Below are 26,293 nucleotides of genomic sequence, written 5' to 3'. Positions count from 1 at the left end.
ATTCTAAATATTTTACCATTTCCTTTTAAATTAAAGTGGAGACACAAAATAATTTATAATAATGGTTGCCCTATTTCAAAAATACACATTTCACATGTGGTATTTTTAATAGTCTAAACATTGAACAATATAAATCTTCATTATGAAAATGATTCTTGATAGTTACCATTCAGCAGCTCACATGGGGGAAATCACAACTTAAAGCTTCAGGAATGGCACAGCTGAAATGACTGATTATTTATGTTAATGGCAATATTCTCTGGTCACTAATTATCATTTGATTACAAAAATACCATGATGCAGTCTGCTGCTTGTATTTATCCAGTTTGCTAGACAATTAGCATTAAGAAGAGCAACATGTCAGAACAGAGCTTTTTAAGGTGACTAAAATTGCTAGAAAAATATCACATATAGTCCTTTAGAGATTTCTCATAGACTGTTAATGTAAATTTTGATGGGCTATTACTTTTTATTAATGCTAGTTGAGTACTTAGAGAAGACAACTGTGCACTGTACTTAGTGCTGGGCAAACTGCCTGGTTATATGTCATATATTACTGTTACTTTAATGAATAGTGTTAGGGCAGTTAGAAGACTAATGGCTTAGGAAATGTAGGTAGATGTATGTGGAGCTCCTTGAGCTAAGTGACATTGCTCCAAGTATTCTACAAAGTAACATCAACCATGATTTAAAAACAAAAATCACTGAAAATGCATAGTGTAATTATAGTACATTTAAAATAAGATGTATTTTGCTAGTTAGTGAGGTCCAAAGCCTTTAATCCAAGTACTCAGGAGGCAGAGAAGGGCAGACCTCTGGGTTTGAGGCTAGCCTGCTCTGCAGAGCATGTTTCATAACAACCTGGGCAACAAAGTGGAACCTAGTCTTAAAAAAAAACAAACAAACCAGAAAACAAAAGCAAACAAACAAAAAGATATATTCTACATACCAAATCTAAGATTCACACCCATGCAACATGAAATACAAATTTAACAACTACATCCCTGGATCCTTGATGAAAAGTTGCTTTATGTAATTAAGTTAGATATCATTAAGTTTTAACAACTTTTCTTAGGCTATATTTACAAGACTCAGGTAGTTACTAACATTGTAATAGTTATACAAAGGGGCTAATATAATTTCAAATGGTATTTCATATATTCCAGAGACAAGCAGTAACTGGAATTATACTTCTTGCTTTTAAGACTTCATTTCAATAACTTCATAGTCATATGCCCCATATTCTATGCATATTTGCTCTTAGTGATGTGTCTCACTACATAATTTCGAAAAACTAGAACCAAGAGCCAATATTTTTTATAAACACCAATTTTTTTTATAAATAAATTAGTTTCTGAAATCTATATAATGCTACCTGGTGAAATACTAGTCCTTAAACACAAATATTCAAGTTCTTAATTTTAGGAGAGCTGAAATTTAAACAAGAAACTTGGAGTTCTTTAAAGTCAAAATTACTCTAAGTAAGTACAATTGCATTCTTCATTTTCTGGGCATTTGGTTTATTATTTACATAAGCTTTGTTTATTGTTTACATAAAGACTTGAAATGTTTTACAAATTTCTCCTTATCCCTAATGAAATGCAAACTCATTGGTAACAACTCTGAGTATAATAGATGGGAAACGTGGGGAGCATGGAACAGAAGCTTCACCATCACTAAGAATCAAGCTACCTTCACTACCCCCACTCATGTCCAGGCTGGCTGAGTGCTGGGATTAAAGGTGTGCGCCACCACAACCCAGCTTTGTTTTAAAAACATTTTATAAAGAAAAGGAGGAGTTATGAGTGAATTGAGGTTGAATATATGTTTGCAGAAATTATGTTAACCTATTGATATTAATGCACCCTGGTTTTGTAAAGTTAAGGAAATATTTAAGTTTGATGTGAAAACATCAGAAGTTTTCCCTATGTTCTGTTAGCAAGAAAATTCAAATGGTTCTTTTAAGAGTTAAAGTTGTAAGATTGGGAGAATTGTAACTATGTATAGCAATATTTATGCTAACATGTTAATGGTAATGAGGAAGCTAAGGGATTCTTTAAGTCTGCAATTACATTAAACGTTTTTGGCTTAAAAAAAAAAAAAAAGAATCAAGCTACATTCCCAGGAGGCAACTGTGGAGCCTTCCCCTCAGCTTGGCTTTAACCAGCTTGTTGCCTGAATTCTCCCTTTCAGCAGATCTCTGAAACCAAGAAAAACAGTTGGTGTTTTTAAGGTTCTAGAGAAGGAAAGCAAGGTCTGTGGTGGTAGCGTTTACAAACAAAACAAACGTTTAGTTTATCTTCAAAGCAATGCCATTGAAAACAAGGTTAGGAGCTGCTGGCAAGAAGACTCAGCAGCCGAGGCCTCTTCTGCGGAGCCTGATGAACTCACATGATCCTCTGGAGCCTCTGGATCCACATAGTGGAAGGACTCTGGCTTGTACAACGTAAACAGCGCCCCACCACCCACAAGTCTCTTTTTTGTTGTTGAGAGTGGTGAGGATTCCAGACTTCAAACATCACTAAACATATGCTATACACCCAGGACTAACGTATAGGCCTAGGCCAAATTTGAATTTCTTAAAAATTTATTAAATTATGTTAATGGTATAAATTAATGGATTTGACTATAATATTTTCCATATTTCCATACAACATTCAGAGATCATGCCTGCCTACTCCCACCCCCCCTCCCATCACTTCTTGCTTTCTAGGGATGATCCTTCTATTGAGATGTCATCTACCTTATTCAGCCTTCACAATGAGAATGCAGCAAACACAGGAAGTATCCTATGTTCTCTTCCAAATTTGAATTTTTTCTCTCCTCTTTATTTTTTCTTCTTTAAATATGAATGTTTACTATCTAGTTCCTTGAAATTTTTATTTAACACTTCTCAGGAAGAGCTGCATGCTTTAAAATTGCCTTTTTTTTTTTTTTTTTTTTTTTTTTTTTGTGGTAGCTTTGCGCCTTTCCTGGAACTCGCTTGGTAGCCCAGGCTGGCCTCGAACTCACAGAGATCCACCTGCCTCTGCCTCCCGAGTGCTGGGATTAAAGGCGTGCGCCACCACCGGCCGGCTAAAATTGCATTTTAAATTATATAATTTTTGGTTTGTTTGTCCTAAGTTAATTGAACTTTTTTTCTTTTTGTTGCCTTCGAAACATCTCCAATTAGGTCTTTGTCACAAACTTCCCACCTGGGGATGCCAGCTCCTCAGAAACTGGCAAGAGTTGACTATTTGGTATCCTGCTGTGTTCTTATCATCTTAAAAAGCCTAAACTGGAATCATAACTTTATAGACAATAATGACTTAAAAATGCAATTTCAAATAGCCATATAAGGACAACCTTTTTGTAAGATTTATTTATTATGTATACAGTGTTCTGCATGCATGCATGCCTACCGGCAAGAAGAGGGCACCAGATCTTTATATTTGGTTGTGACCCACCATGTCAGCACTGGGAATAGAACTCAGGTTCTCTGGAAGAACAGCCAGTGCTCTTAACCTCTGAGCCGTCTCCCCAGCCATAAAAGGACAATTTTTAAGTACAAAAGTAAGAGGGGAGAGATCCTGATTATTTTCCTTAGATTAAAATTATTCAGAGGATAGATGCCTGAGACAGTTCTGTGCTTACTCCAGTGGACTTCAGGGATGCAACTCTCATGCGTAGGCTTGGTAGCAGGGAGATTAACCTATTGAGTCATCTTGCCAGCCCTGTTTCTTTCAAACCACTGAAACAGAAAATAATTGCATTATCTTCTCTTTTATTTTGGTTACTCTTTCTCTCTGAGAATACTTCATCCTATCAGTTTTTATTAACTACAGAGTTCACTTTCTCTCTTTTATAAGTTGTGGGTTTTTTTTATGTTTTATGTTTTATGTTTGTTTGTTTTTTGTCTCTAATCTTCAATAGGCCCACAGTCACAAAAACTATAAGGACTATCTATGTAGATGTGCATGGCCTCCAATGATCAATGGAGTCTTTGGAATAGTGCAGGTTTCTCAATCTCGTGATTTTTATCCCAGTATTTATCTCAGGGATCTGTTCTACACCTGAAGGGTGCTTGCCAGTAGCCTAGTCCTTATCTCCTTCCTGACAGCAGTGATTTCATTATTCATATATCTGAGGATGTTTTAAATATCCCCATGGACAAAGTCACCCAGCACTGATAATTTCTGGTGTGGAAGGAAGCTTCCCAATGGAGAAAGTAAAATAATTAGAAATCTAGCTTTGACTACAGGTGACCCCCATGTTTTTTACAAGTAATATTTTAGTCACATTATCTCCAAAGTATGGTTATCATGTCACTTGACACTACAGTGTAAACTGGTATAGAGTTATATGGTCTTGGATAATAGTTACTAAGCTAAATATTTAAGCACAATAGTTAAAATCACATGATTAAACCATACAAATATGTGATTAAAATGAACCTTTCTGCAGGACTTTTAAAACCTAGTTATCTTCATTTAAAGCTATATTTTAGAAATACATCAATAGATAAATATATCTTTAAAGCGGCTAAGCTGTGTTCAGTTTTCATCTGACCTATTCATGTTTGAAGTTGTGACTCCATATGTTCACATTTGAGTATAGGATCTTTGGGAGGTGAGAGGTGTGAGTGAAGGTCATCACAAAGGTACTCATGCCAAGATTAGAAGAATAACTGGGCATCTTGCTCTCCTAAGCAGAGAGAGTCCTCATCAGGAATCAGCTTGTAGCAACAGAGATTTGTTTTCAATGTTGGACACTGAACTCAGGGTGTTGTATTTGCTAGGCACATGCTGTACCACTTCAGTCCCAGCCCTTACACCTGCTTCTTGGACTTGAAGTGTCCAGTTGCCAGAATTCTGAGATAATACATTTTTATCATTAAAGTCATTCTATCTGTGGTATCTCACTGCGGCTCCAGAACTGATGGTAACCTCACTTTCAGCAACTTTATGAACTAGCTTTATGGGTGTTCTATTGTATATTTGGTTATTCCTTTATAGTGGATATGTTTAAGGGGTTTTATTGCTTGTTTGTTTTTTTAAGAATTTATGTTATCACAAGTAGCACTGAAAAGTAAATTCTTTATATACTTCTCAGTGCACATGTGACTTGAGATAAGTGCACCTACTGAATAAATTCCTCAAGGAATGCATGCTTTAATGTGTCACTACTATGATTAAGACAGCTAAAGGCACTATCAGTTAACCGTGTAACCTTGAGCAATTAATTTAGGCTGACTAGCCTCAGCTGGGATCTCTAAAGGAAGGATGCTAATGGTCCTTCTCCCAGGGGATTTTTGTGAGAACTGTGTACAGTAAGTTCTGTAAATTAGATATTAGAATGTTTTATTTATATAGACCATCAATTATATTTTAAAAACTGTGAATGAGTATTTTGCCTGTATGTGCACCATGTGCTCGGTCTTGGAAGAGCTCAGAAGGCACTAGATCCCCTAGAACTGAATGTATATAAGGTTGTGAGCCATCATATGGGTGCTATGAACCGAACCTGAGTCGTCTGTGAGAATAACAAGTGATCTTAAATGTTTAGCCATCTCTGTTGCTGCTAGATCACTCATTCTTACTATTACAGCAGATAATGCTGTTGGATCTAGCTGTGAGACTACCTTGAACAATTTAAAGCACTTCATTTATGGAAGGTTTTATTTTGGAACATTTTGGCTTCTGTGTGGTTAGAGGATTCTTTACTAATTGTTGTTCCATTAAGCTGTTTAGTTCATTTGAGAACAGACACTATACAATATATTCCTTCCTTATTGCATATATAAAATGTATATGCAATATATATACAGATATCATATCAGAGATGATTATATATATTGTTTCAGATTTTAATGCTTATTTGAATATATATCAACATTTATGGTTGTAGTCACTCTAAATAAACATTTATCTGCTTTTAAAACATAATTATGATCATAGTGGCAGATGTTTCTTTTATCTAGATTGCCATTATTTTACTTATACTTATTACTATCTATTGAAATTTTAACTTTATGAGTTTTAACCAAGTGAGTTCCAGGAAAAGGCGCAAAGCTACACAGAGAAACCCTGTCTCAAAAAAACAAAAAAAAAAAATTTTAAACTTTCAGGAATGAATTTGTATTTTCTTATATTCATCCTAACATTAACAAAAATTATTTACCATTTCAAACCCACAGGTCTGTATTTTCAGATATTTCATTATTTCTTTGTAAGGGTGTTTTTCTTTTTAAATTCTAGGCAGTGTACATAGGATAGGAAGTAATTATTACTTAGCTTTAACTTCTGGCCTATCAGTTCTTTATGTGAATAAAAGCATGCAATCATTTCTTTAAATCTACTTGTGCCCAAAGCAATTATACATTAATTTTTATCTGAACTCATTTTTTTCCTATTTTTATTATATTGCAACTAGGGTATCACATTATATAGGCCACTTTTTAATAAAGAAGATTATTGACCATAATCCACCTTGTAAATTCAACCTTATTTTGAATAGTCCTCCAAGGTGCAATTTCCTTTCTTCTCCTTCTCCTCCTCCTCCTCCTCCTCCTCCTCCTCCTCCTCCTTCTTCTTCTTCTTCCTCCTCCTCCTCTTCTTCCTCTTCTTGTCCTTCTCCTTCTCCTCCTCTTCCTCTTTTTCTTCTTTTTCTTTTCCAAGTTGGATTGCTTATTTTGTTTTAGATTAAAAAATTCCTACAATATATTTGGAACAATATATTCACATGCCCTCCCCTCTTCCCTGTCCCACAGACTTGTCTCCAGACTGATCTTATAGAGACATTTTCTTAATTGAGGTTCCCTTCTCTTATATGATGTCACCTTGAGTCAAGTGGACATAAAACCAGCCAGCGTACTAGCTATTTGAAGTTACTGCCTTGATTTCTCCACAATGCTAGACTGCAATCTGGAATTCTGATCTGCAGTAACCCTTCTCTATATTGCCTTTTTCAGAGTATTTTATCACAGCAACACAAAGGAAACTAAGCAACCCCAAACCTTCACTTGCACTTCTGTGCAGTGATCTGCATACTTCATTCTTGTCTTACCAGTGCCTCCTATCCCAGCTGCATTGTTAAGACAGTGATCTCTCCTTGTGCTCAAAATACTTATCCCTGGCTAAGTAGTCATCATTGGCCCTCTCACTATTTCCCAAGACCAGGTAGTGCTTTCCCAAGTTTTAAAAGATGAAATTTTAAAAATCAAACATAACAGGAAAGGTAATTTCAGCTCCATTTCTCAGAACAAAGTCACCAAGAAAAACAGCTGTAGTTTTCTAAGCACTACCAAATCCCCAAGGTTCTATAGAACAATGGGTATTTTGGAGTGTGAAGGGCTCAGATTACTGTCAGAAAATAAAAGTATAAAAACTTATCACAAGAATTAGAATATATGTATCTATATGAGTTTCTTAATGATTTACTTATTTGAATTTTATGTGTATAACTGTTTTGCCCAAAAATATGGATATGCACCATGTGTGTGCCTGGTGTCTGTGAAGGACACAAGAGGGCATAAGATGCCCTGGAACTGGAGTTACAGATGGTTATAAGCCCCCAAGTGGGTGTTGGGAATCCAATCTAGATCATCTGGTAGTGGATTCTCAACAGCTGATCCGTCTGTCCAGACCTTTTTATTTAATCTTATCTCTGTGATTTTACCACATAATAAATGTAACTGATTGATCCTTTGCCATCTATATTTAGAAAGAGATAGGTATGGATCAGAGAAGCAAGATGAATTAGTGGTAAAGCCCTTGCCCTACATGCCTGACAACCTGAGTTTGATTCCCAGAACACATGTGGGGGGTGTGAGGAGAAATCCCATTCCATAAGCTGTTCTCTGACCACCACATTCAGCCCCTAGCAACATGCTCCCCAGCTTGCAGACACAGGAATAATAACATTTTAGAAAGAAGTCATCAGGAGCAAGAAAGAAGGCCTTTCCTAGAATTTGGTCATCCTGTACACAGATTTTAGATTTCTACCCTTCAGAAATATGAGGGGAAGACAATTCTTTTCAAACTTCTTCTAGTCTGTAATTTTCCCCATATATATATAATATATAATGCACATATATTACTGTCACTGCTATATATATATATATATATATATATATATATATATATATAGTGGGGATATATATACACATATATGGGGATATATATGTGTGTGTATATACACACACATATATATACATATATATACATATACATACACACACACACACACATATATATATATATATATATATATATATATATATAAAATGACTGTGTACTGTTATTGTCCTTGCCAACTTGACTGAGTGTAGAAGAACCCTGGAGGTTTAAGTCTGTTTCTGTGTGTATGTGTGTGCGAGAGAAGGCATTTCCAGGGTATTCACTTTATTTACAACAGAATATTAGATAAAATGCATATTTAGCTCAAAAGCTATGGTAGTAGGGCACACAAGTCAAATTCAAGTTCATACTCAATCTGTTATTATATAGACTAAAAACACTTAATCTAGCAAAACTTGACAAATTATTACCTGACACTTTATAATGGACTAAATCAAGATCCCTAGTGATGAAATAGTTTGCTGATCCTTAAATCCATATGCCAGTGACTTCCTATATAAACTTATGGTCTTCTTTGGATCTGTGTAATATCTACAGTTCTGTCTGATGTCCCTGATCCCTCTACAGTTGCTCTTCCCTGTTCAACCCAAACAGTGTAAAATGCACAGTAGCTCTCATGATGCCGTTTTATGATTTACATCTTAATTTTCTGCAAATATCAATAAGCCTATTTCTGCCAATATGTTTTTTTCACTGATACATTTTTTTCTTAATTTCACAAATTGATTTTTTTCGCTTTTTCTTTGGCATGAATACAATATAGGTATTTTACTCTCAAACTGCTTACATGAATAGAAGAAAGAAATAGTAAGTTAAATAAAATCATTAAGCAACCCACAAACCCTGATAACAGTCAGACTTTGAAACTAGTACTCCTCCTCACAAAGGGACTTAACACTGAGTATCAACTGTTTAAGGAGTTTAGGTCACTGTATTCTTCAGCCATCATTAGAGAGCACCATGTCAGATGTGTCCGAAGGCAAAATCAAACAAGCAAGAGGGCCTCACAACTGCAAAAGCTGGTAACCAATAAGTTGATACCGATTGCTGGCTATACATTCTTTCTAAGCACAAACTATCAGAAAATCGTGTATGAAGATGTTTAGCATACCACTATTTTATCAACCTCAAGTGTACATGTAATAGAAAATTGCATCTAAAACTGGCAATTAAAAAAATAAGAATAATGGTGACCGATATTATTTACAGCTTCTGCTCTTACGTTTTAAGGCTTTGTGTTTGCCATTTCTGGTGATTAAGAACAGAATGTTGGCAAGATTGCCTTTAGAAATTGGTGAGAATTTGAAGTTCAATCATTAGCTAGACAGAACTTCAAAGGGGTTAACAATTTCTTCAAACAGTCACAGTAGACAAAATGTATATCACATCTGAGCAGGTGAACTCCTCAGTCACTGGAGAACAGAGGAAGCACAGCCCAGCCTGTATCTCAGGAATAGGATAGGGAAAATATATCTAAAGCTTTCGCAACCATCTGGAAAGAGTTATTTTAAAGTTGCAGTAGTCTTTGAAGCATGAAGCTGTAAAATGACTCAAGCAGTTCTGGTCAGTTCAAATGGCACTTGCTATTCTTCCTGTAGTGTCTCTTCATGTTTTCCTCAGATGACACCATCCTCAGGAAGCCCTCTGCAGTACTCACTGCAATTGTTATCTCTGCCATGAACTCTTCATCTCCTTGCTCTGTTCTCCACCCTCCACCCCTGCCAACTCTTAACAATCACATCATTTACTAGCTGTTTATCTTCTTTATTATCTACCTCCTACATTATTGGCCAAGCTTTATGAAGTCCGTGTTGCTCTCTCCATATACATCAGTGACTGGTATATAGAGTCAGCAATAATACAGAGCTGTTGTATGAGTGAAAGAAACATTGAATGGCTCTCAATAACCATGGCTGATAGAGGTAGGAGCTCTGAATACATCACTTATATTCTCCTGTAAGAGTTTATCTCAAAAACAGACAGAAGATGTCTATGTCAGCATATACCTCAGGTAAACTATAACATCTAGTCTAGGTTCAATTAACAACCCATGTTGGGTATTTTATGTCATTTGACTGTTAACTCTCACAACATAAATATCTGAATGGTATTTCCTAAAGATGAATGATCTCTGAAAATACTTTTAATTTGTGAGATCTTAAATAAATGTCTGTAGTATTCATCTTGAAAATTGAAATGTCTGACACAAAGGGTTAATATTTCTTATGATAAAAATACTTAGAGCGGAGAAGTGTGCTATCTTATAGGGGATACTTGTTCTCTTCCAAGCAAGTACAGATATTGGAGCTTAGGCTCAGTTCTGGTTTACTATAATTGAGGGAATATTTGGCTTTTTTATCTGACTGACACTCTGATAGATTTCATTAGGCATTGGAATCTGTTCATAAAGAAATAAATGCTCTGGACAGAGTAACACACAAATTAGTTAATCAATTTCTGTGTATCAAATTTCCCCAAAGATTAGCAACTTAACACAATAAATGCTTCTTATCTCTTATGATTTCTTAAGGCAGGGATGTGGGAACATTGCATGGATAGTCCTCTTTGCCAGTTCTTGTTGAGGTTGCTTTAAGGCTGTTGGGTTGTAGAGTAGTCTACAGAGTTTCTAACCAGTCTAGAGCTCCTACTTTCAAAATGGACCACAGACATGGCTGTGGGTGAACATCTGTTTCTATCTGTGTGCTCTTCTCCACAGTGTTGGTTGGTTATTCTCATAAAGGTGGTCTGACTCTGCTGAAGTTACTGATCCGAGAGAGAGAGAGCAAGCAGGAAGCCTCAGACAGTTTATCCTAGTCTCAGAGTCATAAATCAGCACTTCGTCCCATTCTGTTTATTAAAAAGGAGTCATTAAAGTCAAGTCCACACTCAAAGAGAGAGAAATTAATCCATATTCATTGTGTGTGTGCGTACACGCACGTGTGCGCGCGTGTGTGCGTGCGTGTGTGGTGGTATTGTGTTCCCCAAAATATTGTGTACCTTAATAAACTTATCTGGGGTCAGAGAACAGAAAAGCCACAAGATACTTAGGCTAGAAAATGTTAGCAAACGCCTTTAATCCTAGCATTCCAGAGACAGAAATCCCTCTGGATCTCTGTGAGTTCAAGGCCGCATTGGAAACAGCCAGGCATGGTGACTCACGCCTTTAATCCCAGAAAGCAGCCTTTAATCCCAGGGAGTGGTAGTAGAAAGCAGAAAGGTTTATAAGGCGTGAGGACCAGAAACTAGCAGCATTTGGCCTGGTTAAGCATTTGCCTAGTTAAGCATTTGGCCTGGTTAAGCATTCAGGCTTCGAGCAGCAGTTCAGCTGAGAGCCATTGGGATGAGGACACAGAAGCTTCCAGTCTGAGGAAACAGGACCAGCCCAGAGGAACTGGCAAGGTGAGGTAGCTGTGGCTTGTTCTGGTACTCTGACCTTCCAGCATTTACCCCAATAACTGGCCTCTGGGTTTGATTTTATTAATAAGAACTTTTAAGATTCATGCTACATGCATGCATGTGCATGCATGTGTGCTTGCTTATGTGTGTGCATATGGAGGCCAGATGTCAATCTCAAGTATCATTCCTCTGGAGCTGTTCACCACATGTTTTGAAACAGGGTCTCTTGCTCACCTGGGACCCACCAAACAGACTAGGTTGCCTGGACTCCCATGCTAGACAACCATTTGGCTCCCCCTCCCTAGCACTGGGATTCTAAACATATGGCACTGTGCCCGGGGTATTACTTGAGTGTTGAGGACTGTTATTTGGTCCTCATTCTTACAAGACAAGCACTTGAGCAATGGCGCCTTCCTCCCAGTTCTAACCTCTAGCTTTTTGTCATTGTTGATATTTGTCACATTGGCTTGCAGACCCGTCAGATACTGGCTCTGTTCTCATCTGGACAGTACCAGATATTCAACATTTCCAATCTGCCTCCATTTTATTTGTGTACCTTACTCTAAAGCAAAAAGTGAGATACCCACTGGTTACAGTTTACAAGCTTTGAAAATTTAAAAAAAAAATGGTGAAAACAGTGAGAAGATATGTTTTTGTCTCTGTTTGAGGCAAATCACTGTTACATTTCAGTTAAATGCAAACTTCTATATAGTCAGTCTGGGGAGCTAGTGTGAGTTTGTATATAAGTGTTGCTTGGCATCAAGCCAATTTCTTTGTTCTCAGGACGTGCAATTTCAGTGCCACTATGAGGAAATTTCTGTTTAAACATTCTGAGGAATATAATCCCCTGGACCACACTGAGGACAATCTTTCCGTTGTTTGTTTTTTTTCTTATGGCTACAGCGTCGTCCTCCGCAGGCAGCAGTCCGTGCCATTGTTCTTTCATCCTCAAAATGAAAGAGTGCAAACTCTGAGGAAGCCTGCCCAGAAGGTGAGACCAGAGCTTGCTGGGAAACTAGAAATCCCACCCACTTCTGTATAATTATGTTCTTTGTATTTTGATATGTGGGCTGCTGTAAGAAGTTAGTGTGCTGCTTTTAGTGAGTTAGTGGGTGTTGGTCAACTGATTTTAATCAAGCTACAGTGTCACGGAGGAGCAGATATACACAGCCATTCACTTGTTAAAAGATTCGCCAACTCCTGTTCAAAGTGGCTCTGCAATGCTGCTGCAGTTGAGACTCTTGATCTTCCAAACCTTTCTCTCACACTGTCAATGAACTTTTGTTCACTAACAATGTACTCAACCCCCTTTTCGGCAAAAGAGAGGACATACTGCATTTTTTGAGACTGCATCCACAATTTCAAGTTCTGTAAGTTTAGCATTGGTTTCCATTCCATTCCAAACAGGATCAGTAGTGTTAGCAGGGGAAGTGGAAGCTTCTCAAATATTTAATTCATCTATTCGGTTGTGGTTTTTAATACTATAATACATGTTATTATATGAAGTATATAGTATGAAGACACATAGTGGAGGAGTAAAAAGTCAATTTTGTTAAAGTGTCATGACATTTTTTTAAGTCCTTCTCATTTATTAGTTTCCTAAATATTGTTTGGTAATTTGGCTTGATTTTTTTTAAAGTATGCAAGCATTAAGTTTTGAGCACGATGTGAAGGATTATTCTGACACTTTCAGATTTTCATATTTGCTTTTACTTGAGGTTTAACATATGTAAAAGTCATATAAAGAATATAATATTGTTGTTTAACAGTGCTGAGTCATGTAAGAAATCTCACAGATCCATCCTATAGAAGCCAGGTGGGTGTCACAACCTGCTATGTCAGCATGTGGAGCACAGATCTAGGAGGATATAGGGCCCAAAGTCATCTTCAATAATATAGTCAGCTGGAGGCCAATCTTGGCTGAAACTTTTGTCTCACAAAATCAATCAAACAAAAAACATCCTAAAGAACAAATGTAAGTTTCAATCTTAAAATAAGCCATCGGACATAGTTTGTGTGTGTGTGTGTGTGTGTGTGTGTGTGTGTGTGTGTGTGTAAACACAGAACAACATTAATCCTGAAATGCATGATGTAGTTATCTTAACAACCTGGATGTCATTCATTTATGTTTGCGTATGTATATATGTGGGTTGAGTACATCTGTGTGTATGTTTGTGTATACACATATGTTTATTACATGTCTGTGTATCTCTGTGTAGACAATGAGAACAGTGCCAACACTGAGCTATGTGACATAGTGTTCTTAACAACCTGGATGAGTTAAGAAATTCGTAGGTTAATCCAGCACAGGTCCTGGGCAATTCTGTCCTGGCGTTTCCAGAGAGGAATAGAACTTGAGGACTCTTACATAATGAACAGATTAATTCACTGATAAAAACCACAATCTGAATAGATTAGCCAGAGATAGTCGACTGTCCTCCTAGTTCAAGCAGGCTGATCCCAGGGGCCGGTCCTCAGCAGCTGTGTGTTACCCTGCTGCCGGACTGTTGCTGGTCCTCTGTGCCATCAATGTAGCTAGCCCCAATAAAGTGAACCATTGAAGCCAAAATAAAGCCTTAGTCTTTTAAGTTGTTTTTATTAGTCATCCTGTCAAGAGAACATTAAACGTGACTAATAGCACATATAAACGGTACAGGAAATTCCCAAATGCCAGGAAATAAAAAAAAAAAATCAGTCATTTTTCAAAAGGAGATTCTTTACTTATAAGTATAAATGTCTTACCTGGAGAAAAATCTATCTTTGAAAATCTCAATTTCAAGAAATAATTGAGGGAAAAAACCTGCCAAAAAAAGTAAGATCCAGAACAGACACTACAGCAGAAGACAGCCACTGAAACCTGGTGGGTAATATTGCACTGGCATCTGGCAAAGCTTGTTGGGAGCACAGAGGTCCTTATACCCACAAATGACTAAAGAAACTTAATGTTAAGCACACAGCGACCTCTTCTCAATGGAGGAGATAAAAATACCTGTTTTCATGCCCAGAAGGCTAGGAATAGATTTTGTTGATGATCTCATAACCTTTGTGCTATCTGTGGACATAGACCTAGCCCACTTCGTTACAAAGGCCAATCTCACCCAAATTCTCTAGAATGATTGTCCCAGACCTTTTCTTCTCTAGCTCTTTACCCATCTTTACGGGAGATGTCATTTGTACCTTGTAGCCTGCTGAGCTCTCTGCTGTCTCGGTTGGAGACAACTAAACTCTTGGCCTTTTAGCTACAGAACCCACACTCATGGTCACGTGTACTTTGTAAAGGACTTTCTATGAAGTCACACCTTAAGCTTTATTGTGCACCTGGAATTGGACTGATTGTTACCTGGAAACCTTTTCTCAAATTGTACTGTGTTTTAAAGATGCTGACAATGAACTGCCTGGCATTAGATTCCCCAAAGTCTGATCCAGGTTAATGAAGTAAATCTGAACTGGGGTTTCATTCTCATCTCTTTGAGAATTCATTTCCCTTCCTGGATATCAGTAGAGTCCCCCTCAAAATCCCAGCATATAAAACTAGAGTATGGCTGGGCGGTGGTGGCGCACGCCTTTAATCCCAGCACTCGGGAGGCAGAGGCAGGTGGATCTCTGTGAGTTTGAGGCCAGCCTGGGCTACCAAGTGAGTCCCAGGAAAGGTGCAAAGCTACACAGAGAAACCTTGTCTCGAAAAACCAAAAAAAAAAAAAAAAAAAAAAAAAAAAAAAAAAAAAAACCTAGAGTATGCTGAGATCTTAATTTGACATTTATGCAGAAATCAGCACTATAAAATGGACATTTGCTTACATTTCCCATAGTTTTGGTAATATGTGCATATATATATATATATATATATATATATGTAATATATATATGTAATATATATATATATTACATATATATATGCTACAGTATTCAATGACAGGTGAAAACCATCTCCTTTTAGCCCTCTTCACAAGAAAGTGAGACACTGCTCTGTCTTAAATAATTTCTAAATGTAAAACTTCATCATTTTCATTCATTTCATTTTTCATTTGAGAGAAATTCTCATTATAGCACAACCTAGTCTCATACTCACTAGGTAGGTAGCACATGCTAGTCTCAAACTTACTGTATAGCCCAGGCTAGCCTGGAAGTCAGCCTTCCTTAGCCTTCTATGTGTTGAGGGATAAACATGTGCTATCATATCTGGCTTTTATTCATGCAGTTTTCATGATTGGAAATACAGGTAATAAGACAAAGTGGTTGCCTAGAAAATAAATTTTAAAGTATTTACCCATCATTAAATAGTATATAATCATGTGCTCATGTGCTCATAAACAAAGCAAAACAACAACAAAACACCATTACATTAGATTTATGAACAAATGAAAGGGCTGAAATACTATGGGGAGTAGAATTTCTATAGTTTCAAGGCCCCATTTGCTAATTATACAAACCTTAAAAAACATATTCAGGTTGAATTTCTTTAAATGGTATAAGGTTTTCTTATGTTCTTTTACATATCCTGATGTTTGGAACTATAAACAAGGATCTTGTTTCTCATTTCTTGTAACATAATACAGCAATTGATAAGCTACATGGGGCATTTGGTCTTGCAGGTTGACCACATGGGTCAAAACAAAAACAAAACATCCACAAAACAAAAACCCCTCAGCAAACAACGCTTCTGTATGGGGACCACCTCTTACAGCTTACAATTTACATGAAACTCAGTTTAAAAGGAAAACTTAGCTCTCAACACATAGTTTATAACAGCAATACAACAGAGTTGACTATTGTTTGTAGAAAACATACATTCCCCTAACTTTCTAATTCCTCCATAATACTGAACAAAAGGGATGGAAATGAGACTTGGTCATTAGAATCTGCCTATAAGATGTAACACTTCAGGGTAGAGAGAGTGATTTCAATCATTGGTCAGATGACCTTAATGTGGTTTCCATGTCCAGGCTACAAAAACAGATGAGCTAAATTCAACTGCACAGGGAAACATGCAAGCTTTTTTTACCTTAGTGCTGCAACAGAGACCAGGAAAAAATCATACAGTAGTATAATCCACACAACACTGAGGATTGATAACTAAGTGAAGTTAATTTTAATGCCAGCACTGAGTGTATAATCTGGATAATTGTAAAAGTGTGTTTTCTAAAGTTAAAAAATGAGAAAAAACCCACAGAGATGTTCAGCTTGAATGTGTCTTTGTTGCTAATGAAACGGTAACTTTGCTAGACTTTTAATAGGTCATAATTAATCAACTCCTAATCAATAAGATTCAGCCTCACCACAGAATCACTGCACTTACCCATGATGGTTAAGGCTGTAGCTTTTTTTAATTCTTCTTTCATTGACTCTATTACTTCTAAATTACCACCATCCAGGTTGCATCGGTTTATGGTTCTATTTCCGGAACTGATCCAATAAAGCTTATTCTCCACATAGTCTATCGATAGACCTGTAATTAAATTAAACAACTTAAACATAATAACAGTCAGTCAAATTGCAATATTCACTTACCATCTCCTGATTGTAGGGGAAAGTAGGTTGAAAGTTCACATTTTGGTCTTGGAAAATAAGACCTGGCTAATAGGAAGCTAGATATATGGTGTCTTCACTAACTGAGGGGCATTAGAGTTCCACAGGCAACTTCCCAGTAGCTACCGATGAAAATAATCATGACATTGAAAGGAATGTCACCTCCATTTTACAGATAAGGAAACCGATACCCAGGAAGCTAAGAAACCTGTGTTCTCAGCACAGACATCTGCAATTACTGGCATGTTCCTCACAGTCACGGTTCACACTGAAACAATGTCTCTGTGCATCCGTGTTGGCCACTGAGCCCATCATGATGCAGCTTGTGGACAGATGTTCAGATGTCCCACCAGGCCACTGTAGTCCCATGGCCCACTTATAAAATAATCACTCAGAAGCTTATATTAATTATAACTGCTTGGCCACTAGCTCAGGCTTATTACTCATCTGCTTGCACCACCTATACTTCCTGTCTGGCTACTGGCCAATTAGCATTTTATGTATCAACCAATCAGAGCAACACATATTCACAGCTTACAGAACAACATCCCACAGTAGGTTAACCTTAGACAGAATAAACACACAGGCAAAGAGTTACAATTTTCACAGAGAAAAATCAACAGCAAAATGTACAATGCTCATGAAAAGGAATACACAAAGTATTTCATTAGTTTTGTGACACATAGATAATGAAAAGCTTCCCATGTTATTTGTGTGAGAAATAAATGAAAGTATTCCATTGGCTGGTTATAAAAAAGGAACATCCTTTTAGGTCTAAAACTCCAGATTGAACTTGCTTTTCACATTGCATTTGCTGATCTAACACTAGGGCAGAAAACAAAACAATTCAAACTGAGACAAGAACAAGGCTTTGTGACTCAGAGGAACCCATAGTGAATGGTTAGGACATGCCTACTCAGCACGGAGCTGGATGCCAGTTAAGGAGAGGCCCAAGCTCATCAGCTGGCTTAGTTACATCTTTTTGCTAGGGATCACTTTATACATAATTCTTAACCTGACTTTGAGACCTGACAGGAAAATGTATGTTGTGTATTTTAATGGTATCTAGTGTGAAGGAATACGACTTAACATCAATTTATAACAATCGCTGGAAAGGCAGTTAATCAAAAGAAGATGCTGTAAAAAAATGACACCTACATCTTGCTTTGGCCATAGCTCTCATTCCCTCTGGAGAGAGACAAAAATATGACAAGGTTTATTTTTAAGACTTCAAGAAATAACCTTTGTTATAAAAATAATATTTCAATTTTTTCTCACTTAAAAGTGTTTTGCCAATTGTCATATCCTTTGCCATTCTCAACGTGTAGTCACAGAGACACAATGATGGCATTGAATAGTCATGAGTTCTGTTACTGAAAAAAACCTCTACCTTATGTGATACTACAATGTTTGCATCCCTGCCCTCTCCCCCTTCCTGATATAGATATGATAGGATGAAAGAGTAGATTAATGAACCTACTTTTAAAGAACAACAACTTGTTTGAAATGTTTTACATTGCTATGGATTTTAGTTTATTGATACAATTTTAAAGTTAATTTTGTTATATTGTATATATATATATTTCTATTCTTGTTTGAAGTATTATGTTTATGTAACTCATTTAAATTGTAATGGATAATTTAAACATATAGATTAATAATTAGTCTTCTATGATAGTCAAACTTATAGTCTTGTTACGTTTTCTACATATACATAGATATAATTCAATTAGGTAGGTAATCTTCAAACACTCCAAAGACTTAGAGAATATGGCATTTAAAATGTTTTAAAAATTTAGACGTTCTTGACAGTGAGACATGTCTGCTCTTGGCAGCACCAATTTACTTCAGAAAGGAGGATGGGCATTGAAGACACTCTATATGGAGTTTATCTTCTTCTTGGCAAAAATAGCCATTTGGGCAAGAAACTGTTCTTGCCTGGACTTTTTGATCGACTGGACATGCAGGACCAATAGGAAGGTGACCACTGGACTTTGCTTGGCAAAATGGTCCTTCAGGTTCCTGCTTCACAGAGGAAACTGCTAGACAATTTACAGGACACAGAGAAGTGACTGAGAGACTCTAGGCCTGTGAGCTGAAGACAGATGCCCCAACTTTACAAAGGAACATTAGATGACTGTCCAGCTGGTCTGTCTACTCTCCCAAAACTCACGAAAGTTGCTTACATCCTTCTCTCATTTCTCAGGGAATATTATATCCTTCTGAGGTCTTTGATGTAGTTGAAGACTAGATAGTTATAATTTTGTTAATCATGATAAAAGATAAGTTAGATATGAAAACTTAGACTCACAAATATGGGATAGATAGGATATCTTCTTTAATTTTGCCAAATACAAATAGTCTAACTATTATAAATAGACTAGATATTGTAACTGTAATTCTTGCTTGATAAATGTTGTTATATGTAATTTTATTATGTTAAAGTTAAAACCTTCCCTTTTGAAAAAAAAATAAGAAAAGGGGAAGTACTGAGGATGCTGTGAATGTGTTGCTTTGATTGATTGATAAATAAAACACTGATTGGCCAGTAGCCAGACAGGAAGTATAGTGTAGGCAGGATAAGGAGAGAGGAGAATTCTGGGAGATGGAAGGCTGAGTCAGGAGATGCTGCCAGCCGCCTCCATGACAGATACTGGTAAGTCACGAGCCATGTGACAAGGCATACATTTATAGAAATGGGTTAATTTAAGATATAAGAACTAGATAGCAAGAAGCCTGAACCATGGCCATACAGCTTACAACTAATATAAGTCTCTGTGTGTTTGCTTGGGTCTGAGTAGCTGTGGGACTGGTAGGTGAAAGAGATTTGTCCTGATCATGGGCCAGGCAGGACCAGGAAAACTTCAGCTACACCTTCCCCTTAGGAGAGTTTAAATTTCTAACTGGCAATTTCTTATAAATCCTCATAAAAGCCCATGCATAAGCTTTAATAAATGTTTGTTTCAAGACATTCATCAGTAGATGAAAAAATTTTAAAAATTACACATTGGTACAACCAGAAAGTGGATTGTTTTTCAGTGCAAAAAGAAAGGAGTGGATAAGCTATGGAAAAACATGGAAGACATTTAAGGTCATACTTCTAAGTGAACGAAGGAAATATGAAAAGTCACTGCACTGTGTGAGTACAGATATGTGACATTCTGGAACTGGTAAGACATTTAGTACATTAACAGTTTCCAAGGCAAAGGGGGAGATAAGGATGAACAAGTGGGGTATGGAGGATTCTACATATTAATGTGAATGCACATAATAATACACTTTCTAATGCTCATCAATGTACAATACCAACAGCAAATGCTGCTGGAACACAGGGCCTTGGTGAAGTGTGGCTTACTGCTGCATATTAAATATTTTAATAAATGCACTGTTCTGTGGCAGGATATTGATGGGGAGTAAACCTGGGCAGGGGAAGGTAGCAGAGGGTAAATGTGAACTCCATTATGTCTGCCCAAATTTGCTGCTATATAAAACAACCTATCTTTAAATTCATTATAGAACTTTTACCGTGAAGTCATTCCTATTTAACTTAATTATAAAACTTTAAATACACCTCCTGTGATTTATTTATTGATTGGAAGTATTTGAGTTTAAAAATCCATTATACAAGTTACTGTGTTCTCTCAATGCTGTGACCAAAATACCTGAGAGTATAACTAACTTAAAGGGAGTAACTATGTATATTATCTCGTATCCTTAGAGGTTTCAGTCTTTCACCCATGACAGTATTGATGTTAGCCTGATAATGAGGCAGAATGCACAGTCATAGGAGCTGTGACAGAGACTACCCACCTCCTCTCAGAGGTGGACAGGAAACTGAGAGGGAGGATGCCTCTGCTAAACGATATTTTCTTTCTTTATTCCACCTGGCCCCTTCCTTCTCCAGCCTAAGAATGATATTCTTACCCTTTTCTCAAGTCTTCTTCAGCTACACATATAGTGAATCTTCTAAGTGAATGTCTACACACACACACACACACCTAAAAGTGTGTATTCTAGAAGTGTGCATTACTAATTTCTTCAGAAATTCTTAGTCAAGTTGACAATCAAGAATAACCATCACATACATGTTTTTTAAAGTATTTGATGCTAATGTCTAATTTAAGATTACATCTAAGAAATATTTTATGTAAATTTTCATTTATTTTTTAATTTGAAAGATGTCTTTGAAACATATGGTCAATTTGTTTTTATGAGTTTGCCAAAGGGCATATAGGTCTTCACAAATGAAGCAACATAAGCTTGTCAAAAGTATGATTCTCCTTTAATGAATATAAGATAATATATTTGTTTATTTCACTCTTCAAATGCATAAACATTTATATATATACACGATAAATTATTTCAGGTGAAATTGTGGCTGAATTTAAAAAATCACATTTAAATACTCTAGCACCATATGTGTGCACCCCTCCATACACCTACGTTTCTGTTACTAAACATATTAATTATCACGCAAATGATGCAAATGGTATGTTATCCCTCTAAAATTTTACATTTCAGTTTTCTTATTAAGGGTGCCATGAAATTAACGTTTCCTGTTTCTGCAAAATTCATAGTAAAATCCTAGTCCCTAGTGTGTGAGTTCTGGAAATGAGGTTTGGGGAAGGTAATTAAATCATGAGAGTGGAGTCCCTATACATCAAGAAGCCTACTATATACAGACTGGTGATGTGGCCACAAAAAGGAAATCAATCCTCTGGGAATGAATGTTGTTTAAGCTACCCACCTTATAGTAATTAATTATAGTATACTAAATTGATCAAGACATTCTTATTCTTCACATTTCTTTTAGAAATTACTTTGCTTGTCATGGGTGTGTATGTATGTGTCTGAGCATGTGTGTGTATGTGTATATGGGTATGCATGTATGTGTGTGTGTGTGTGTGTGTGTGTTCATGTATCTGTGTGTTTGTGTGCATGTGTGTATTATTCATTTTAGGGCTATTATTTTCTATGTTATTTTCACTATGAGAAAACTTACATATTTATTCTACTTAATTTTTATATTTAATTTTTATTTAATCATGAATAACATGTTCTGTTATGTCCAATTTTATAGATTCATTTTCATAGACAGAGCTTTCTTCGTACCTGGAAGTCTTTAAGATGAGAGCTTTGTGCTTTTTTCCATCTGTTCACATATGTCCATCTTTAAATGTCACTGCTTGTACTTCACCCCATCCCCAGTTTCCAGCATTCTCTATTCAGAAATGCATGTTTGCTTTTTGTAGGATTTTATCCCCAGACATTGTTATATTTTTATTACTTCTAATTAGAAAACATGTCATCTTCCTTGACCTGCCATGACCTTGTTTTTCCATTTTTTTTTTTTTTTAATACTTAATTTCAGAGAGGTCACTAGCCCAGGCAGCAGCTAGCAAGTGCTGTAAACAAGAGTGTGTGTGTGTGTGTGTGTGTGTGTGTGTGTGTGTGTGTGTAAAACTACACACATATGTAGATACCAGTTTTCCTTTCAAAATTATGCAGATTGCCTTTCTAGTTTCTGGCTTCAAGTAGTGAGCCTGGCCTCAGTCCCCAGCTCCACATGGGATAGCTTTATAAGAGCTGAGAATATGTCCTCTTCTACTAGTTTGCATGTGTAACCTGGTCAAGCATCCAGCTTGAGCCAGCTCAGTATTTGACATTCTAGATTACTGCTGACATGTTTCATCTTTTAATAAGTCAGTATTTACCCATCTCTGACTTCTTTGCCCTTTTAGCAGCAAACAAGTATTGCTGGTTGTGGTAATCTGAATGTAATTAGCCCCCATAAACTCATTGGGAGTGGTATTTTAGGAGGTGTGACCTTGTTGGAGTAGGTATGGTCTTATTGGAGGAAGTGTGTCACTCTAGAGGCAGGCTTTGAGGTCTCATATATGCTCAAGCCACACCCATTGAGACAGATCACTTTCTTTTGCCTGTGAGTCAAGATTAAGAACTCTCAGTTACCTCTGCAGTATCATGTCCACTTGCCCTTTGCCATGTGCCACCATGATGACAATGGACTGAACCTCTGAACTATAAGCCACTCCATTAAATGTCTTCCTTCCTAAGTGTTGCTGTGATCATAGTGTCTCCTCACAGCAATAGAAACCTTAACTGAGACACATCATTTTTTTTCCTCTAATGTGATAAAGAATAACAAAAATTCACTATGTGACTGCACTGTAATTATCTAGTAGTTCCCCTACTGATAGGAAATCCAGTGCTTCCATATTTTTACCTGGAAAACAAATAAACTGTACTGAATGTCTTTGTACATGGTACACATCATTTTAATTTTTTTTTTATGTAACCTCCTCAAAACCAGAAGGCAGAGTCAATTTCACATTCTTTTCCCACCTGGGGAGCATTTTTTATCCACAATCTTGACATCACTTTGGGATTTAAATCTTGTTTCCAACCTGAAGAATGGCTTTTCCACATGATGAACATTTGGATTTCCCCCTCCCCACCCAATTTGATATTTATAGAATTAGTGCTATTAACAGGTCCTGGTTTGAGAGACCTGAGGTGACAGGACACTGGTCCTCTGAGATAAGATGCTCTGAAATATTGACAGTTGCATTATATTTTAGTTCAGTTTTTCCTCTCACTTTGTTCTTAGAACTAAAAGCTCTGAGTGGATATAGATTTAAAAACTAATTGGTGGCAGTTTATGCAGACAGAGCCCATTATAATCAACAAATATAAATTTATTACCTTAGAAATTTTAAATGTTCTGATATTTCAGACATTTTTAAAAATAACAATGAACTCTGAAGTGAACAATTTGAAAAGTTCACTGAGGTCTTTTAATTTGTAAAACCAATAATTTAAGTAAATAAATAGAAAATTCAAAAGAACAATAATTGTACGCATACTTTAAATCAGTGTGTGTGTGTGTGTGTGTGTGTGTGCGTAATTCATTTTAGTGTTACTAATGTTCATAAAGGTCTATATAGTCAATATTAATGTGGAGTTGTGCCTTATGAATTCCAAATCTTAATACACTTTGTTCTGTTGCATCTAAGGGACAGATTATGTTTTAGGCACAGGGTGGGTAAATTATCACCTCCTTCACTGCTTTCTCAAAAGGAGGCATCATTCTGCTTCATAACCCTGCCTTTACACATTAAATTTTGATGCTCTTGGACAAACTGGCTATAAACATATTAAAGATATAATCCAAATCTCATAATAGAGGCACTACAAATGCAGTGTTTTGATAATTGCCCGCCATCTTCCTTATATTTGAGTTTTTAATTAAATTATAACCATAGGAAGCTGTTTGTACATGCTAATTGCAGACTTCACTGACTGCTGCACTGGAGCATCAGACACAGTACAATGAAACTTTTGATTCAGTTTTCCTAGTTGCTTCATTTATTATTTATATTTTTATGTCTATTTTCTGTTTATGTAACTTAAAACCATTTTTACTGACTTTATAGCTAAAAATTTACACTGCTATTTAGCTCTTTTTAAATAAATTGTAGTGTGTGTGTTTGTGTGTGTGTGTGTGTGTGTGTATATAAGTCAAATAACCTTAGATGTCATTTCTCAGCCCAAATCCATCTTTTAAAGAAGGCATTGTCTCTCACTGACTTGTAACTCACCATGTAAGCAAGGCAAGGCAGGTACCTGCCCATCTCTATCTCCTCAGTACTGGATTGCAATTGTGTGCCATCACGTTTATAATTTTTTCCTTGGGTTCCCAGACTCTAAGTCAGGTCTTCATACTTGCAAGGCCAGCACTGGTCTGGATGATGCTCTTTCACAAATTATTCACAATTTTTAAAATAGATGCACAAGAATTACATGTATTTAGGGAATATAGCACTCTATTTTAATACATGTATACAATTCTTAATGTGCAGATTATACTAAGTGGCATATTCAATACTACAAACCTAATAATTATTTTGAGTTGGGGAAATTTAACATTCTCTCTATCAGCTACTTGGAAGCGCACAGTTGGTTGTATTAGTTAATGTACTGATCTATAGAATCTTAGACCTCATAGCCAACTTCACTGTTAAAGCCATTGGCCACACTTTGCTCAGCTATTCCTCCTTTTCTGAGCTGCTATTACTATTATTTATGATGCTCACCTTTATCATTCTTTATGGAGAAATAACAGCTTAACTTATGAGTCACATCTAAGTTTTCTAAATTTAAATAGCACACTCAACTAATTTAAACTTTGGTTTACTCCACATCAGTTTATGTCTAGCTTTCACACATTTTCCAGTGTCTAATTCCTATGCATATGAAAGACTACTATGACCATATGTCAGCCATGAGATTGCTTTGAATTATGTTAATTGATCTGAGTCTAGAAATTGGCTCTTTAGCACCAGAATTAGTTTGTTGAATAAAAGTTGTTTAAGAAGACCTTCATTCATATATTCGATAAAAAGTCATCTGTAAATTTTTTAATACTCCAAAAATAATTTCTGAGCCTAAAAATCTATTTTTTCTAACTAATATTCATCAAATCAGTTTTTTTTAACATGTAACAGTTAAAGGGTCACAAAATTATGAAAAATATTGTTGGATCTCAATCCTTGGGTTTTGTCTCTATTGCAAATCCTGTGTATATACCCAAACTCATCAGCTAGCCTGAGTATAATCTGCCAGGACCACGTCCAAACTACAGGCTTTGTTTGGGCCACATATCCTTTGTGCAGGCTGGACCTATAAAATCTTAACAATATGGCCGCCTAAACAAAACCAGTATAATGCCAACACCACTTGATATTCCAATGCGGATGGAGGAAATTTCACACTGCCCCTTCCCTAGATGAAGAGCTACAGGTAATTAATGAGTGCTAAGAATGGGAGATTCAGGACCAAAGTCCCTAATTGATTATCCTGTACCAAATGCTCAGCCCTAAAATTATATATATGTGAGTAACAATGTATAGACCCAGCAGGTTGTATTTATATAGGTTATACACATTAAGAGACACAATTAACAATGGTAATAATTAAAGAATAAAGAGGTCATTAATTTGAAATGGTTGGAGTTGAAGATCATAAGACAGATTGGAAAGAGGGGATTATATAAATCCAGTACTCATATAAAAAATTCTAAAAAAAAAAATAAAAAATAATATATAAAGAAATATTGTTTGGAGAGTTACTAGCTGGGAATCATGGCATCTTCAACACGAATAGGCCATAGGAGAATCTATTTTTATACAACTGTGATAAAGCAAATATTTCTTTTGATTTCAGTGTTTCAGTGT

At 36.3% G+C, this 26,293-nt stretch overlaps 1 long non-coding RNA gene across 1 annotated transcript in view; it reads right to left on the bottom strand.

The window, feature by feature from the left end:
* LOC131901631 (uncharacterized) overlaps positions 1–16,974 on the bottom strand; it is a 113,914-nt gene extending 96,940 nt beyond the window's left edge. Inside the window, exon 1 of the long non-coding RNA XR_009376812.1 lies at positions 16,810–16,974. This is a non-coding gene — a long non-coding RNA (uncharacterized LOC131901631). The remainder of the gene's footprint in view (positions 1–16,809) is intronic.
* Positions 16,975–26,293: the final 9,319 nt, after the last annotated feature.

The sequence above is a fragment of the Peromyscus eremicus genome, unplaced genomic scaffold, assembly GCF_949786415.1.
Source record: "Peromyscus eremicus unplaced genomic scaffold, PerEre_H2_v1 PerEre#2#unplaced_165, whole genome shotgun sequence".
NCBI classification, from domain to species: domain Eukaryota; kingdom Metazoa; phylum Chordata; class Mammalia; order Rodentia; family Cricetidae; genus Peromyscus; species Peromyscus eremicus.
The sequence above is the reverse complement of the archived record's forward strand: the minus strand, read 5'-3'. Positions and strand labels throughout refer to the sequence as shown.